The sequence below is a fragment of the Pseudophryne corroboree genome, unplaced genomic scaffold, assembly GCF_028390025.1.
Source record: "Pseudophryne corroboree isolate aPseCor3 unplaced genomic scaffold, aPseCor3.hap2 scaffold_1447, whole genome shotgun sequence".
NCBI classification, from domain to species: domain Eukaryota; kingdom Metazoa; phylum Chordata; class Amphibia; order Anura; family Myobatrachidae; genus Pseudophryne; species Pseudophryne corroboree.
Window position 1 is genome coordinate 43398 of NW_026968076.1, and position 14307 is coordinate 57704.

Genomic DNA, 14307 nt, shown 5'->3' on the forward strand with positions numbered 1-14307 from the left:
AAGGATCGCAGAGCGGCTACATAATAATTTTGTGCAGTTTCAGAGTAGCCCCAGACCTTCTCAGCGCCTGTGATCACTTCAGACTGTTCTGTTCCTGATTTGACGTCACAAACACGCCCTGCGTTCGGCCAGCCACGCCTGCGTTTTTCCTGGCACGCCAGCATTTTTTCGAACACTCCATGAAAACGGTCAGTTGACACCCAGAAACACCCACTTAATGTCAATCACTATGTTAATGCCTAATTATTTTAAAGGAATTGGGGAGTCTCCATTGTGATAATATTCAGCATATAGAATTTATTATCAAAGAAGAGGCCACGCCTATATTTTTCTGCGCAGAGAGACGTGACCCTACACAGACTTCATCAATGATGTCCGTCCCTTCAGGGGATTTCAGGCTTACATATATAGTACATAATTATACAATAATTCATAATTGATTAATCAATGGGGCGTGTATTCAGATAACATGGGGATTATAGATTGGTTGTTGGTCACCAACAGGAAATCTCAAATATGGTCAGCTGGGCTAGATGTAATGGCTGATCTTCTCCTGAAGATGGCAGACTGGTTCCATGAGTCTTGGATCTCCCATTCACATCAATAGAGTCGCTCAATAAGCTTCGTCAGCAAAGAGGTTATTCCTGTTCCTATGTCATGATGCTCTTTTCAGAGCCGAAGGTTCATCTGATATTTATTTATCAAACCCCATAAAATGTCATTAAGTTCTGGTTATCTAAATACAAGGGTTTCTATTTAGACACGTACAGTCTTAGTCACAAGCTAGGACAAAGGATGACAGAAAACTCCACTGTAAGAAAGACTGACCATTATGGGAATTAAAGTGCCAATTGCAGATATATAACTATAAGTCTGAAAGCACAATTTCTGAGGCAATACAGATGTATATTTCATTTTTCCTCCCATCATTCCTGTCTTTTGTTTCATCTCTAAATACAACATATAGTAAATCAAATATTCATTATATTCAAATTAATTTTCAAATGAGTGTGAGATATGAGATAGGAAAAGGAAAACCCGTTCTCTGGATGCAATCGCCAGCACGAGTCCATTGAGTATCGATACGAAAAGTCTCAACTCTCTAGAAAACTTGGACAGATAAGAGAAATGAAAGAGGTAGCGACAGAATGTATTCTTGTCTTCTTCAACCTGGCTATAGGTGGAGGTTCCTTCTTAATAAGTGTACATATATGAAGCGTGTAAGTACCTATTAGGGTATATTTCTGATAATCTGACTGTGTGTGATAATACTACTGATTCACTGTGTGTGATAATACTACTGATTCACTGTGTGTGATAATACTACTGATTCACTGTGTGTGGCTACTGCAGTGTAGGTAACGGGAGTCATTACCATAAGCTTGGTTCTTGGCTTCCTTTCAGGCCATGTGAGTACTCTACCACATAATCGTCCAAGGACAGGCAAGCATTTGATTGTTACATAACTTATACAAATTCTAAGTATTATTATCATAACATAGTGTATGTGGTAAAGCCATTTTGAGATTCCGGCTCCCATCCATCTGAAGGGGTCCCAACCAGCCGATTGGGCCATATGTTCTTGTATATCCTGCAATAACTTAACCTTCTGTTCAATGGGGTTATAATTATCTGAGATGTTAAAACAACACATTCCTTTAAATTGTTCACAACCACTCAATGGCTACCCTATTTTGTATCATACCATCTCTTACTTCTCTGAGTTCTTCATTTATAAGAGCAATAGCCGTACTGGTGGCATTTATGGTTTTAGCCAATCCACAAGCTATGCTATTTATCACCCTTGTGTTATACAGGCTAAGTCCTGGGGCTCCTATGAGTGAAAAGGCTAATGCTGAGTATTGTGCCTCGCTGAGTAGTGACAAGTCTGATCGGCAATCAGGATATAAAGACCTTTTTTCTTTACAGTGAGAGTCCAAAGTAGTTATGTTTGCATGAGCTGCTACAAAAGTGAGTCTGCCCAAATAAAGTCCCGTGATTTGCTGGGTAATAGGAGAATGCAATATCTCTGCATACTAATAATAAGCCCCTGGGCATGTATATGTCAATCCTAGGGCTACTTATTGTTACCAAGTGCATTTTGGGGTAACCCCTAAAGACTCAAACTGTGGCTTACCACCAATATCCCAACAGTTCTTTTCAGATATACTAGGCTGGATCTCCAGCTTATACCTGGTGGTGAGATACCGCCCGATTTTATCTTCCGGGTTGTTGGTCCCTAATGTTTCCATGTTAATGTCTATAAAGGTGATATTTTTCCTGGTAGCAATTCTATCTTCTGCATTTCTTCTATTGTTATTGGAATACATATAAAGCAGGTCTTATAAGCTTCTCCCACATGTTTGGGTGGTACTACACAGAAAGCATTACTATGGGCGGCAGCTGGGGCCAGTTCTACAAAGGTGTTCCCCTCATATACCCTAGCTTTTCTCACTGGGCCCTCATAGGGGCTTTCATCCGTCTTTGTGTTTTTATTCTTATTTTCCCTTTCCTCGGGGAGCCATTCCTGATCAATCCTGATTCCCCCATGAATTGTATGGTGTGTGTCTGAGTGTTGTGTCTGATTTCTCTCCTCACCTTCATAACACCATACTATACAATCATTCTGGGGGATTCTCCCACAGTGTACACAGATACATCTATACACATTTACCATCTTGTGACACTCGGTCTGTTCTATGGGGGCCCTGACTGTGCGTGCACCTCCAAAAAGCAGTGGATCATCGTGGCACCAATCTATCCATCTTTGTTCAGGGTTTCGTCCGCAATATTTACAAATACATCTGGCTATCAGGGGTAGCTGTTGACATCTGTTTGGGTACTCTTCTTTTTCCTCTTTTCTTTTGTTTCTTGTGTCTAGGGGTGTGATGAGAGGTACATGACTAGGATAGGGATGTATTACTTCCTCAAAGGTCATCAGAGACATACCCTCTGGGGAAGCCACCTCATGCACCCCATCAGACTGCCCCTGCCCTGGACCCTCAGTCATCCTAGTTAGTAAGTAGTAAGTCAACAATCCCCCATCCATATTATTACTCCCAGGCTTAGAACCAATACTCCAATTTCGGTAGCCATTCTGAATCTTTTCTGCACCTGGTTGGGGTTTAGCAACACGGATTGTCCCATATCATTTTCAACATACATCTTACCAAACCAGGCCATTTTATCTCTTAGTCTCTGGTTACTGGGGTTCCTCAAAAAGAGCCTGCAAGTTCAATGTTTCTGCAGCTTCTTCCTCTGGTGGGCTTTTCTGGGACTCTTTGCTCTTTCCGTCCTCAGTCACTTTCTTGCAATGCAATGCATGTATCCAAGCCGATTTCTCTGCCACCTTTATAGCCGTGGGCATGGTCAACAGTACTTGGTATGGGTCCTCCCACCTGTCTACAAATGAACCAGAGCGTAAGAAATTTCTAACCATCACAAATTCTCCTGGTTTCACATCATGGCATTTCAAGTCACTTTGATTAGCAGCTTTAGAGAGAATTAGTCCCTTGTGTATCTGTTTGAATTGTTCATGCAAGTCTAGGACATATTTTGTGGTTAGATCGTGTAGAGTGGAGTGGCTTTCTTCTGGGCCTATCATCAGGTTGGGATGTTTTCCGAATAACACCTCATAACGGGACAGACTGAGAGGTTTGGGAGTCACTCTAATGCTGTGTAGTACGATGGGCAGTGCCTCTACCCAGTTTAGGCCTGTCTCTTCTATGACCTTGGAAAGTTTGTTCTTTATGGTATAATTAACTCTTTATACGAGGCCTGCCGCTTGAGGTCTATAAGGACAATAAAGTTTGGACTCTATACCCATTATCCTACACATCTCTTGGAAAACCTTACTTGTGAAGTGTGTGCCTTGATCGGACTCAATGATCTCTGGAATACCATATCTAGATACAAATTCTTGTACTAGCTTCTGAGCTGTAAAATGTGCTGTGCAGGCTACCGCTGGGTATATATTGCTAACATTTATACCGACTCACAATATGCATATTGTGAGTCGGTATAAATGTTAGCAATGGAGGTATGCCGCACAGGCTAGATATAATGTTAGATTCTAAGTACCAAGCTAAAGTAATGGAGTCTGAGAAAATAATATTTTCTATCCAGATCTACATTGGGTGGTGCACCCTGAGTCAGTATAAAGCGTTGCAGACACAGAGGGAGAAGAAAAAGACTCTTTTGTGGGTGCACTCTTTGTATCATAGGAAAGTCAATAGAAGTAATGAATCATGAAAATATTAAATTAATTCAGTTTTATTAAATTCCTAGTAAAATATATCAGTAGTTTGATTGATTATTTAAAGATAACAAAATTAATGATAACAAAAATAACAATAAAGATTGGTGATAATTTACAAATCACTACTGTCTGCCATGCTTTGGTAGTTAATTGAGGATTATCCTGCATATGGTAGGTTCACAGATTGATCACAGTACATAATTTAATCAAATTTGATGATAAAAGGGATATATAACACACCTAAGCCTATGCAATAATTTCAAGACATCTGTTCAGTCAGACAATGAGAGCCGCCAAAAGAAGGTGATGAGTGAGTAAAATTAAGAGTAGAAAAATTAGAAAAGTGTGAATCTGCTGTCAGTGTTAAACACTGGACATGGTAATTGTGCTCTACTAAACTGGATCTTCCTCAGGAGTCTCCTACCTGAGTACTGATTCAGCCCGACACTGATTAGCTTCCAAGATGGGATGGATTCGGGCGTTTCCAGTGTGGTATGATAGTAGAGTGGTACATTGATGATTTTTGTCACTCTGGAGTCACTGATGAGAGTTCACAAAAAAATGAAAAAAGGTGGCAACAGAAAAGTAAAGTGGAAAGAGAATAGATGGATCTGCTGCCAGCATTAGAGATGGAGACTGAATCGTTGGTGAGAGTCCAGAAAGATAGAAAAGACATGAAAGAATGTAATGTTGACATGGGAATCTGAAACTGGTGCTAAAAAAGGTCCTGATATTGGCAAACAAAGAATACTGTAAATAGTACCAGTATGGATGAACACACAAAAACAACTTGCTGGGTTATCAGGTAATACTGTGGTAAAAATTAAGAAAATAAGGGAGATGCTTAATTAACAATTAGTGGCTATAAGGACTATAGCTGATAAAGAAAGGGCTAAATGAATCACGAGCAGAAAGATGGGGTGTGAATGATCCATATAAACACTCAATGAACTGCTAATGTTACACAAAAATATTGTATCAATTGGTACAGAAAACAAAGAGAAAAGAAGAAAGGAGATTTTATAGTATAACAAATGTCATTTGAAACTGCAATGAAATATTGTTGCAAAATACTAGAGATAAGCTAGGAGAACATATGTCTAATCAAAATGTGAATATTGTTGCCACAGGTTGATCCTGCGACAGGCTTGCTATATATGTAAATAAGCTCGTTTGGATCACTTTCATTAATATAAAAGAGACGTGGTGCCCCGCTGGTAGATAATTTAAAAATAATATATAAGTATTGATCTCCCGTAGCGGTGGTCTCTGATGTAAAATGCAGAAAAGTTTTGATTACCAATGAAATAGTGTGCCGCTGCGGAGGCTGGAATCCAGCGCAATGCAGATTCCTGTTTCCCTGGAGAGTATGACCCTGTGGAACGGCTCGGAGGAGTCGGCTGTGGAAGACGGCAGGAAGATCAGTCCGTTTAGGCAGACAGCAGGGCAGGTGAGCGGGACAGAAGACGGCTCAAACAGGTCGGCTGTGGAAGACGGCAGGAAGATCAGTCCGTTTCGGTAGACAGCAGGGCAGACGAGCGGGACAGAAGATGGCTCAGACGAGTAGGCTGCAGGAGGTGGCAGGAGGATCAGTCCATGTTGGTAGACAGGAAAGAAAATACCCGAAGGTAATTGGGCGCTTTGGGTGTGAGATGCTTCGTCGAGCTGCAGTCACAAGAAGGAGGGGAGAGTCACTCCCGTATGTTATAGCACAAAAAAAAGGGGGGTTTTGTGACTGCGCTAGGTTTTGATGATAACAACACTGATGTTAATTTCAATAAAGCAAATTTATTCCTAAGATTGCACAATAGGTATACGTAAGGTATTAGATAAAATATGCACATATATCAAGTATTAAATAATACAATTATTAAAATATAAAATTAACATATAAAAGGACTACCCAATTCGCCAGGTGTTATATTAGGACTCCGTGGAGATATATGCAGTGACCGTTCCTGATGTATTTCCCCTATATTAACACAGTCCAGCTTATATAATAGTCTCAGAATTTTAGGCAATGTCCAATGGATGGACTTGTTACCGTTAGAGGGTAATGTGCTCCAGAATCTGTAGTGGAGAGCTCCTCATGCATTACGGTGTATGCTGTCCTTTAAGCGATGATTGCCATATGCAGTCTGAGAATAAAGCAAGACGTCTGGACGAAGCTTCGGGGAATGGTTCGGTCCTCCTTAGAGTCACTTCCTGGCAGGGGTCCCTGGTAGCACCTGACGCGTTTCGCTGCAACCAACTGGCAGCTTTCTCAAAGGTATGTGCAGTCTAAAACATGTGGGGTTTATATACCACCTCTAATATGGTGGCTAATTAGCCCCTTAGAACACATGAGTGCAATTACATGACCATGTTTTAAGCTAAATACATAAAATCATAATAATCTTAAGAGCTGAGACAGACCTACTTCAAGTGACATATGTTGAATAACAAATGTGTATATTATTTGTGAAAACGAGTTGTTTCAAAGGTTTTTATTAGTATGTAAATAAATTAATAAGGGCAAACAGGAAGTGTACAAACGGACCTTAGCCAATGGCTGTGTTTGTTGTGAATCCTGTTGCCTGGGGGACAAGGTTATTAGCTACCCTTATAGGTAGGGGAAGAGATAGAGTCGGGAACTGGAGTTATGTAGTTACATTCTATTCCGGTCACGTGACTTGTCACGTGATCGGAGTTTTCTTATACTATGTCCGCAACATGCGGCAGAGTATGGAAGCGGTTGCTAAGCAACTGACATTATGGGTGGGGAAACAGTTGAGAGACGGGACTGAGGTTACGATGTTCTGTTTACTTCCGGTCACGTGACTACTGTCACGTGATCGGGATTTGCTTATATTGAGTCCACAGCGTACGACAAAGTGTAGGAGCAGTTGCTAAGCGACCTGATAGTATCTTTATTTATACTGGCCCGGGCACATGTTGACTTACTAATCATATTTTTGGCCCTAATTTGTGCATGATCGTGAGCGTAATTATATCCCGATCTGTGGGTCACTGTGAGCGTTACTTACGCCCTCCAATGCATTGGGGGCATAGTACTTCCGCCAACCAAGGAACCAGAGAAGGGGATGACAATTATGTTTTTTTGTATTTATTATTCCCTATTAGACAAGAGCCTATATCTTTCAAATATGTTTAGGAATATGACCCCTCAGGGCCAATATTAGGGCTATAAATAGAGTAATAAATTTTAGTAACAGGTATTTTAGATAATGTATTATCGCATCCATCAAATGGGAAAAGGAAGGGTTGAATTCCTACATAGATTAGTAAACTGTAATTTAACCAGTTACTATTCCATATATTGATTTTATCAAAATCCTATAATAAATAGGAAGATATAGGGACTGTATATATGTCCCCTCTATTAAGTATATGTATTTTATAATTATTTTGTTAATTATTATTAATTCAGAGATTACGATAGAATGAGCAGATTCCCAGGGAGGCGAGACCCTAATTTATGAGCAGAATAGTTTTTTCTAGAGATAAACCCTATATATTCCATATGAGAAAAAGGAAATTAAGGGTTATTGACAGTAATTTTAAATTATAGTATAGTATTTAATTCTACGGCATCATTAAGCCCGCCAGGATAGATGGAGCCCATTTTAAACATCCAATAGGTTTCTTGTTGACATAATTTTTTATAGCGATCCCCACCCCTATTGGTTATCGGGATATGCTCCACTCCAATTAGTTTAAGGCTGTTGGGGTTGCCTTGGTGGGATTCGTGAAAATGTTGGGAGACACTATGAGTTGACAGTCTTTTAATAATATTTCTGCGGTGTTCAAGAAACCTAATTTTGAGTTTTCTAGTGGTGCGCCCTACGTATTTAAGTCCACATTCACATATGAGTATATATATAACATATGATGAATTACAATTGATGAAATGTTTGATTTCATATGGTGCCCCATTATCTTCAGTTTTGATGGTCTTGGTTCTATTGTCTATGTGGTTACAAGTGATACACCTGGTTGCTCCACATTTAAAAAACCCTTTAGTGTTGGATGGAAGCCAGGAATCTGGTTGGGCTATAATTTTTGGATCAGTTTTTCAGAAAGCTGGGTGCTAGTGAATTTCTAAGGGATCTATTTTTCTTAAAAATAAAAACAGGGTCATTTGGCAGAAGGGGGGCTATTAGGTAATCTTGTTTAAGGATATTATGGTTTCTCCTTATAATTTGTTTGATTTGAGAGCAATGACTATTATAGGTAGAGATAAATGCTATTGGTTTCTCATCTTTTATTGGATTAGTTTTATCCTTTTTGTTGATAAGTAGTATATTCCTATCTAGTTTTTTGACTTCTTCAAGTGCTTTATTTAGGAGAGCTATGGGGTACCCTCTCTGTTCAAATGATTTTAGCATTTCAAATGCCTGAGCTTCAAATGATATTATATCGGAACAGTTACGTCTAAGGCGTATAAGTTGTCCCCTGGGGATGTTTCTCTTCCAGGGGGGGTAGTGGGCACTAGAATAATGTAAATATGCATTCGTGCCCACTTCTTTGGCATAATTAGTAGTGTGAATTGTGTCATTTTTAATTTCAAGTGACACATCCAAAAAATTAATACATTGTGAGTGATATTGGTGAGTGAAAGATAAACCATAAGTGTTAGTGTTAAGAAAATCAACGAATAACTGTGCTGAATTTAAATCCCCATTCCAAATAATAAAGAGGTCGTCAATGTACCTGCCATACAGGACCAGGTTCGCCTCCCAGCCTCCCCTCCAGATAAGTTGTTCCTCCAATTCACCCACGTAGAGGTTGGCATAGCTGGGGGCGAACCTGGTCCCCATGGCGGTACCCTTGACTTGTAAATAGTGAGATTGAAGAAACAAAAAATAATTGTGATGGAGAATATATGAGATGGAATCGATAATAAATTTCTTATGTATCTCACTCAGGTCTCCATCTTGGGTAAGTCGATTAGAGATTGTAAGTAAACCTTTATCATGTGGAATATTTGAATAAAGGCTTTGGACATCCAAAGTTAGAAATGCATATGAGTCAAGCCATTTCACGTCTTTAATGAGTGATAGAAAATGAGTGGTATCCTTGATGTGAGACCTGAGTGTAGATACTCGAGGTTGTAGGTATGAATCTACATAATAAGATAAGTTAGATGTGAGAGAGTGAATACCTGAAATAATAGGGCGCCCCGGGGGTGAAGTGAGGGATTTGTGTATTTTGGGTAAATGATAATATACTGGGGTGACAGGGTGTGCAGAATAAAGAAAATTGTATTCATCTTTGGATAAGACTTCATCATTTAGAGCCCCCCCTAGAAGAGTAGCAAGCTCCAAAAGGAATTCCTTTTGGAGCTTGCTACTCTTCTAGGGGGGGCTCTAAATGATGAAGTCTTATCCAAAGATGAATACAATTTTCTTTATTCTGCACACCCTGTCACCCCAGTATATTATCATTTACCCAAAATACACAAATCCCTCACTTCACCCCCGGGGCGCCCTATTATTTCAGGTATTCACTCTCTCACATCTAACTTATCTTATTAAGTAGATTCATACCTACAACCTCGAGTATCTACACTCAGGTCTCACATCAAGGATACCACTCATTTTCTATCACTCATTAAAGACGTGAAATGGCTTGACTCATATGCATTTCTAACTTTGGATGTCTAAAGCCTTTATTCAAATATTCCACATGATAAAGGTTTACTTACAATCTCTAATCGACTTACCCAAGATGGAGACCTGAGTGAGATACATAAGAAATTTATTATCGATTCCATCTCATATATTCTCCATCACAATTATTTTTTGTTTCTTCAATCTCACTATTTACAAGTCAAGGGTACCGCCATGGGGACCAGGTTCGCCCCCAGCTATGCCAACCTCTACGTGGGTGAATTGGAGGAACAACTTATCTGGAGGGGAGGCTGGGAGGCGAACCTGGTCCTGTATGGCAGGTACATTGACGACCTCTTTATTATTTGGAATGGGGATTTAAATTCAGCACAGTTATTCGTTGATTTTCTTAACACTAACACTTATGGTTTATCCTTCACTCACCAATATCACTCACAATGTATTAATTTTTTGGATGTGTCACTTGAAATTAAAAATGACACAATTCACACTACTAATTATGCCAAAGAAGTGGGCACGAATGCATATTTACATTATTCTAGTGCCCACTACCCCCCCTGGAAGAGAAACATCCCCAGGGGACAACTTATATGCCTTAGACGTAACTGTTCCGATATAATATCATTTGAAGCTCAGGCATTTGAAATGCTAAAATCATTTGAACAGAGAGGGTACCCCATAGCTCTCCTAAATAAAGCACTTGAAGAAGTCAAAAAACTAGATAGGAATATACTACTTATCAACAAAAAGGATAAAACTAATCCAATAAAAGATGAGAAACCAATAGCATTTATCTCTACCTATAATAGTCATTGCTCTCAAATCAAACAAATTATAAGGAGAAACCATAATATCCTTAAACAAGATTACCTAATAGCCCCCCTTCTGCCAAATGACCCTGTTTTTATTTTTAAGAAAAATAGATCCCTTAGAAATTCACTAGCACCCAGCTTTCTGAAAACTGATCCAAAAATTATAGCCCAACCAGATTCCTGGCTTCCATCCAACACTAAAGGGTTTTTTAAATGTGGAGCAACCAGGTGTATCACTTGTAACCACATAGACAATAGAACCAAGACCATCAAAACTGAAGATAATGGGGCACCATATGAAATCAAACATTTCATCAATTGTAATTCATCATATGTTATATATATACTCATATGTGAATGTGGACTTAAATACGTAGGGCGCACCACTAGAAAACTCAAAATTAGGTTTCTTGAACACCGCAGAAATATTATTAAAAGACTGTCAACTCATAGTGTCTCCCAACATTTTCACGAATCCCACCAAGGCAACCCCAACAGCCTTAAACTAATTGGAGTGGAGCATATCCCGATAACCAATAGGGGTGGGGATCGCTATAAAAAATTATGTCAACAAGAAACCTATTGGATGTTTAAAATGGGCTCCATCTATCCTGGCGGGCTTAATGATGCCGTAGAATTAAATACTATACTATAATTTAAAATTACTGTCAATAACCCTTAATTTCCTTTTTCCCATATGGAATATATAGGGTTTATCTCTAGAAAAAACTATTCTGCTCATAAATTAGGGTCTCGCCTCCCTGGGAATCTGCTCATTCTATCGTAATCTCTGAATTAATAATAATTAACAAAATAATTATAAAATACATATACTTAATAGAGGGGACATATATACAGTCCCTATATCTTCCTATTTATTATAGGATTTTGATAAAATCAATATATGGAATAGTAACTGGTTAAATTACAGTTTACTAATCTATGTAGGAATTCAACCCTTCCTTTTCCCATTTGATGGATGCAATAATACATTATCTAAAATACCTGTTACTAAAATTTATTACTCTATTTATAGCCCTAATATTGGCCCTGAGGGGTCATATTCCTAAACATATTTGAAAGATATAGGCTCTTGTCTAATAGGGAATAATAAATACAAAAAAACATAATTGTCATCCCCTTCTCTGGTTCCTTGGTTGGCGGAAGTACTATGCCCCCAATGCATTGGAGGGCGGAAGTAACGCTCACAGTGACCCACAGATCGGGATATAATTACGCTCACGATCATCACAAATTAGGGCCAAAAATATGATTAGTAAGTCAACATGTGCCCGGGCCAGTATAAATAAAGATACTATCAGGTCGCTTAGCAACTGCTCCTACACTTTGTCGTACGCTGTGGACTCAATATAAGCAAATCCCGATCACGTGACAGTAGTCACGTGACCGGAAGTAAACAGAACATCGTAACCTCAGTCCCGTCTCTCAACTGTTTCCCCACCCATAATGTCAGTTGCTTAGCAACCGCTTCCATACTCTGCCGCATGTTGCGGACATAGTATAAGAAAACTCCGATCACGTGACAAGTCACGTGACCGGAATAGAATGTAACTACATAACTCCAGTTCCCGACTCTATCTCTTCCCCTACCTATAAGGGTAGCTAATAACCTTGTCCCCCAGGCAACAGGATTCACAACAAACACAGCCATTGGCTAAGGTCCGTTTGTACACTTCCTGTTTGCCCTTATTAATTTATTTACATACTAATAAAAACCTTTGAAACAACTCGTTTTCACAAATAATATACACATTTGTTATTCAACATATGTCACTTGAAGTAGGTCTGTCTCAGCTCTTAAGATTATTATGATTTTATGTATTTAGCTTAAAACATGGTCATGTAATTGCACTCATGTGTTCTAAGGGGCTAATTAGCCACCATATTAGAGGTGGTATATAAACCCCACATGTTTTAGACTGCACATACCTTTGAGAAAGCTGCCAGTTGGTTGCAGCGAAACGCGTCAGGTGCTACCAGGGACCCCTGCCAGGAAGTGACTCTAAGGAGGACCGAACCATTCCCCGAAGCTTCGTCCAGACGTCTTGCTTTATTCTCAGACTGCATATGGCAATCATCGCTTAAAGGACAGCATACACCGTAATGCATGAGGAGCTCTCCACTACAGATTCTGGAGCACATTACCCTCTAACGGTAACAAGTCCATCCATTGGACATTGCCTAAAATTCTGAGACTATTATATAAGCTGGACTGTGTTAATATAGGGGAAATACATCAGGAACGGTCACTGCATATATCTCCACGGAGTCCTAATATAACACCTGGCGAATTGGGTAGTCCTTTTATATGTTAATTTTATATTTTAATAATTGTATTATTTAATACTTGATATATGTGCATATTTTATCTAATACCTTACGTATACCTATTGTGCAATCTTAGGAATAAATTTGCTTTATTGAAATTAACATCAGTGTTGTTATCATCAAAACCTAGCGCAGTCACAAAACCCCCCTTTTTTTTCATGTTGGTAGACAGCAGGGCAGGCGAGCGGGATGGAAGACGCGTTTCGCCCGTACGTCGGGCTTGCTCACTTCCTGAATAAATGTTAACAATTCTGTTTCGTGCCAAGTAACATGCCCTTCCCAATGCTATGAGTTCTGCTTTTTGAGCAGAGTGGGGTGGTGGAAGCGGGAGTGCTTCAATGATGTGTATCGTCCACTATGGCGTATCCAGATGTCAGAATGCCCATGTCATTCTGGCGGTGGCAGCTACCATCAACATACAGGTTCAGGTCTGCATTCTGTATCTCAGTGTCTCTTATATCTGGTCTTGGAGTGCATATAGTCTGGGTCAGCTTTTCACAATCATGATCATCTACCTTCTCCCCACTTTGTGACTGTCCAGTCACACCTGGGAGGAAATTTGCTGGATTCAAAGTTGTGCAGCGCTGCAATATTATGTTAGGGGGCATGAGAAGCGCGAGTTCCCATTTGGTTAACCTGGACGCTGTGATGTGCTTTGTGGCGGAACCGTTTAGTAAAGCAGCAACTGTGTGCGGGACATTCAGGTAGAGTGTGTGCTAGAACTATGTCTGCTGTCTTGTCAACAAGTGTAGCTGCTGCAGCCACCGCGCACAAGCATTGCGGCAGCCCCCTAGCTACGGGATCCAATCTGAAGATCCACAGTGTCTAGGTCGACCACTATAGGTCAACAGTCACTAGGTCGACATGGATGGAAGGTCGACAGGGTTTCTAGTTTGACATGTGCTAGGTCGACAGGTATAAAGGTCGACATGAGTTTTTTTTTTATATATATATATTTTTTCATACTTAATGATCCACGTGGACTATGATTGGAATGGTAAAGTGTGCCGAGCGAAGCGGTAGCGGAGCGAAGGCACCATGCCAGAAGCATGGCGAGCGAAGCGAGCCATGCGAGGGGGCGCGGTGCACTAATTTGGGAACCCGCTCACTTTCCGAAGAAAACAACACAATTTTTTTTTAAATCCTTATGTCGACCTTTAGACCTGTCGACCTAGCACATGTCGACCTAGAAACCCTGTCGACCTTCCATCCATGTCAACCTAGTGACTGTTGACCTATAGTGGTCGACCTAAAC

General features: G+C 39.9%; 1 pseudogene; it reads right to left on the reverse strand.

Annotated features, from left to right (window-relative positions):
• Positions 1 to 4645: 4645 nt before the first annotated feature.
• Positions 4646 to 4764, reverse strand: LOC134997592 (5S ribosomal RNA; annotated as a pseudogene).
• Positions 4765 to 14307: the final 9543 nt, after the last annotated feature.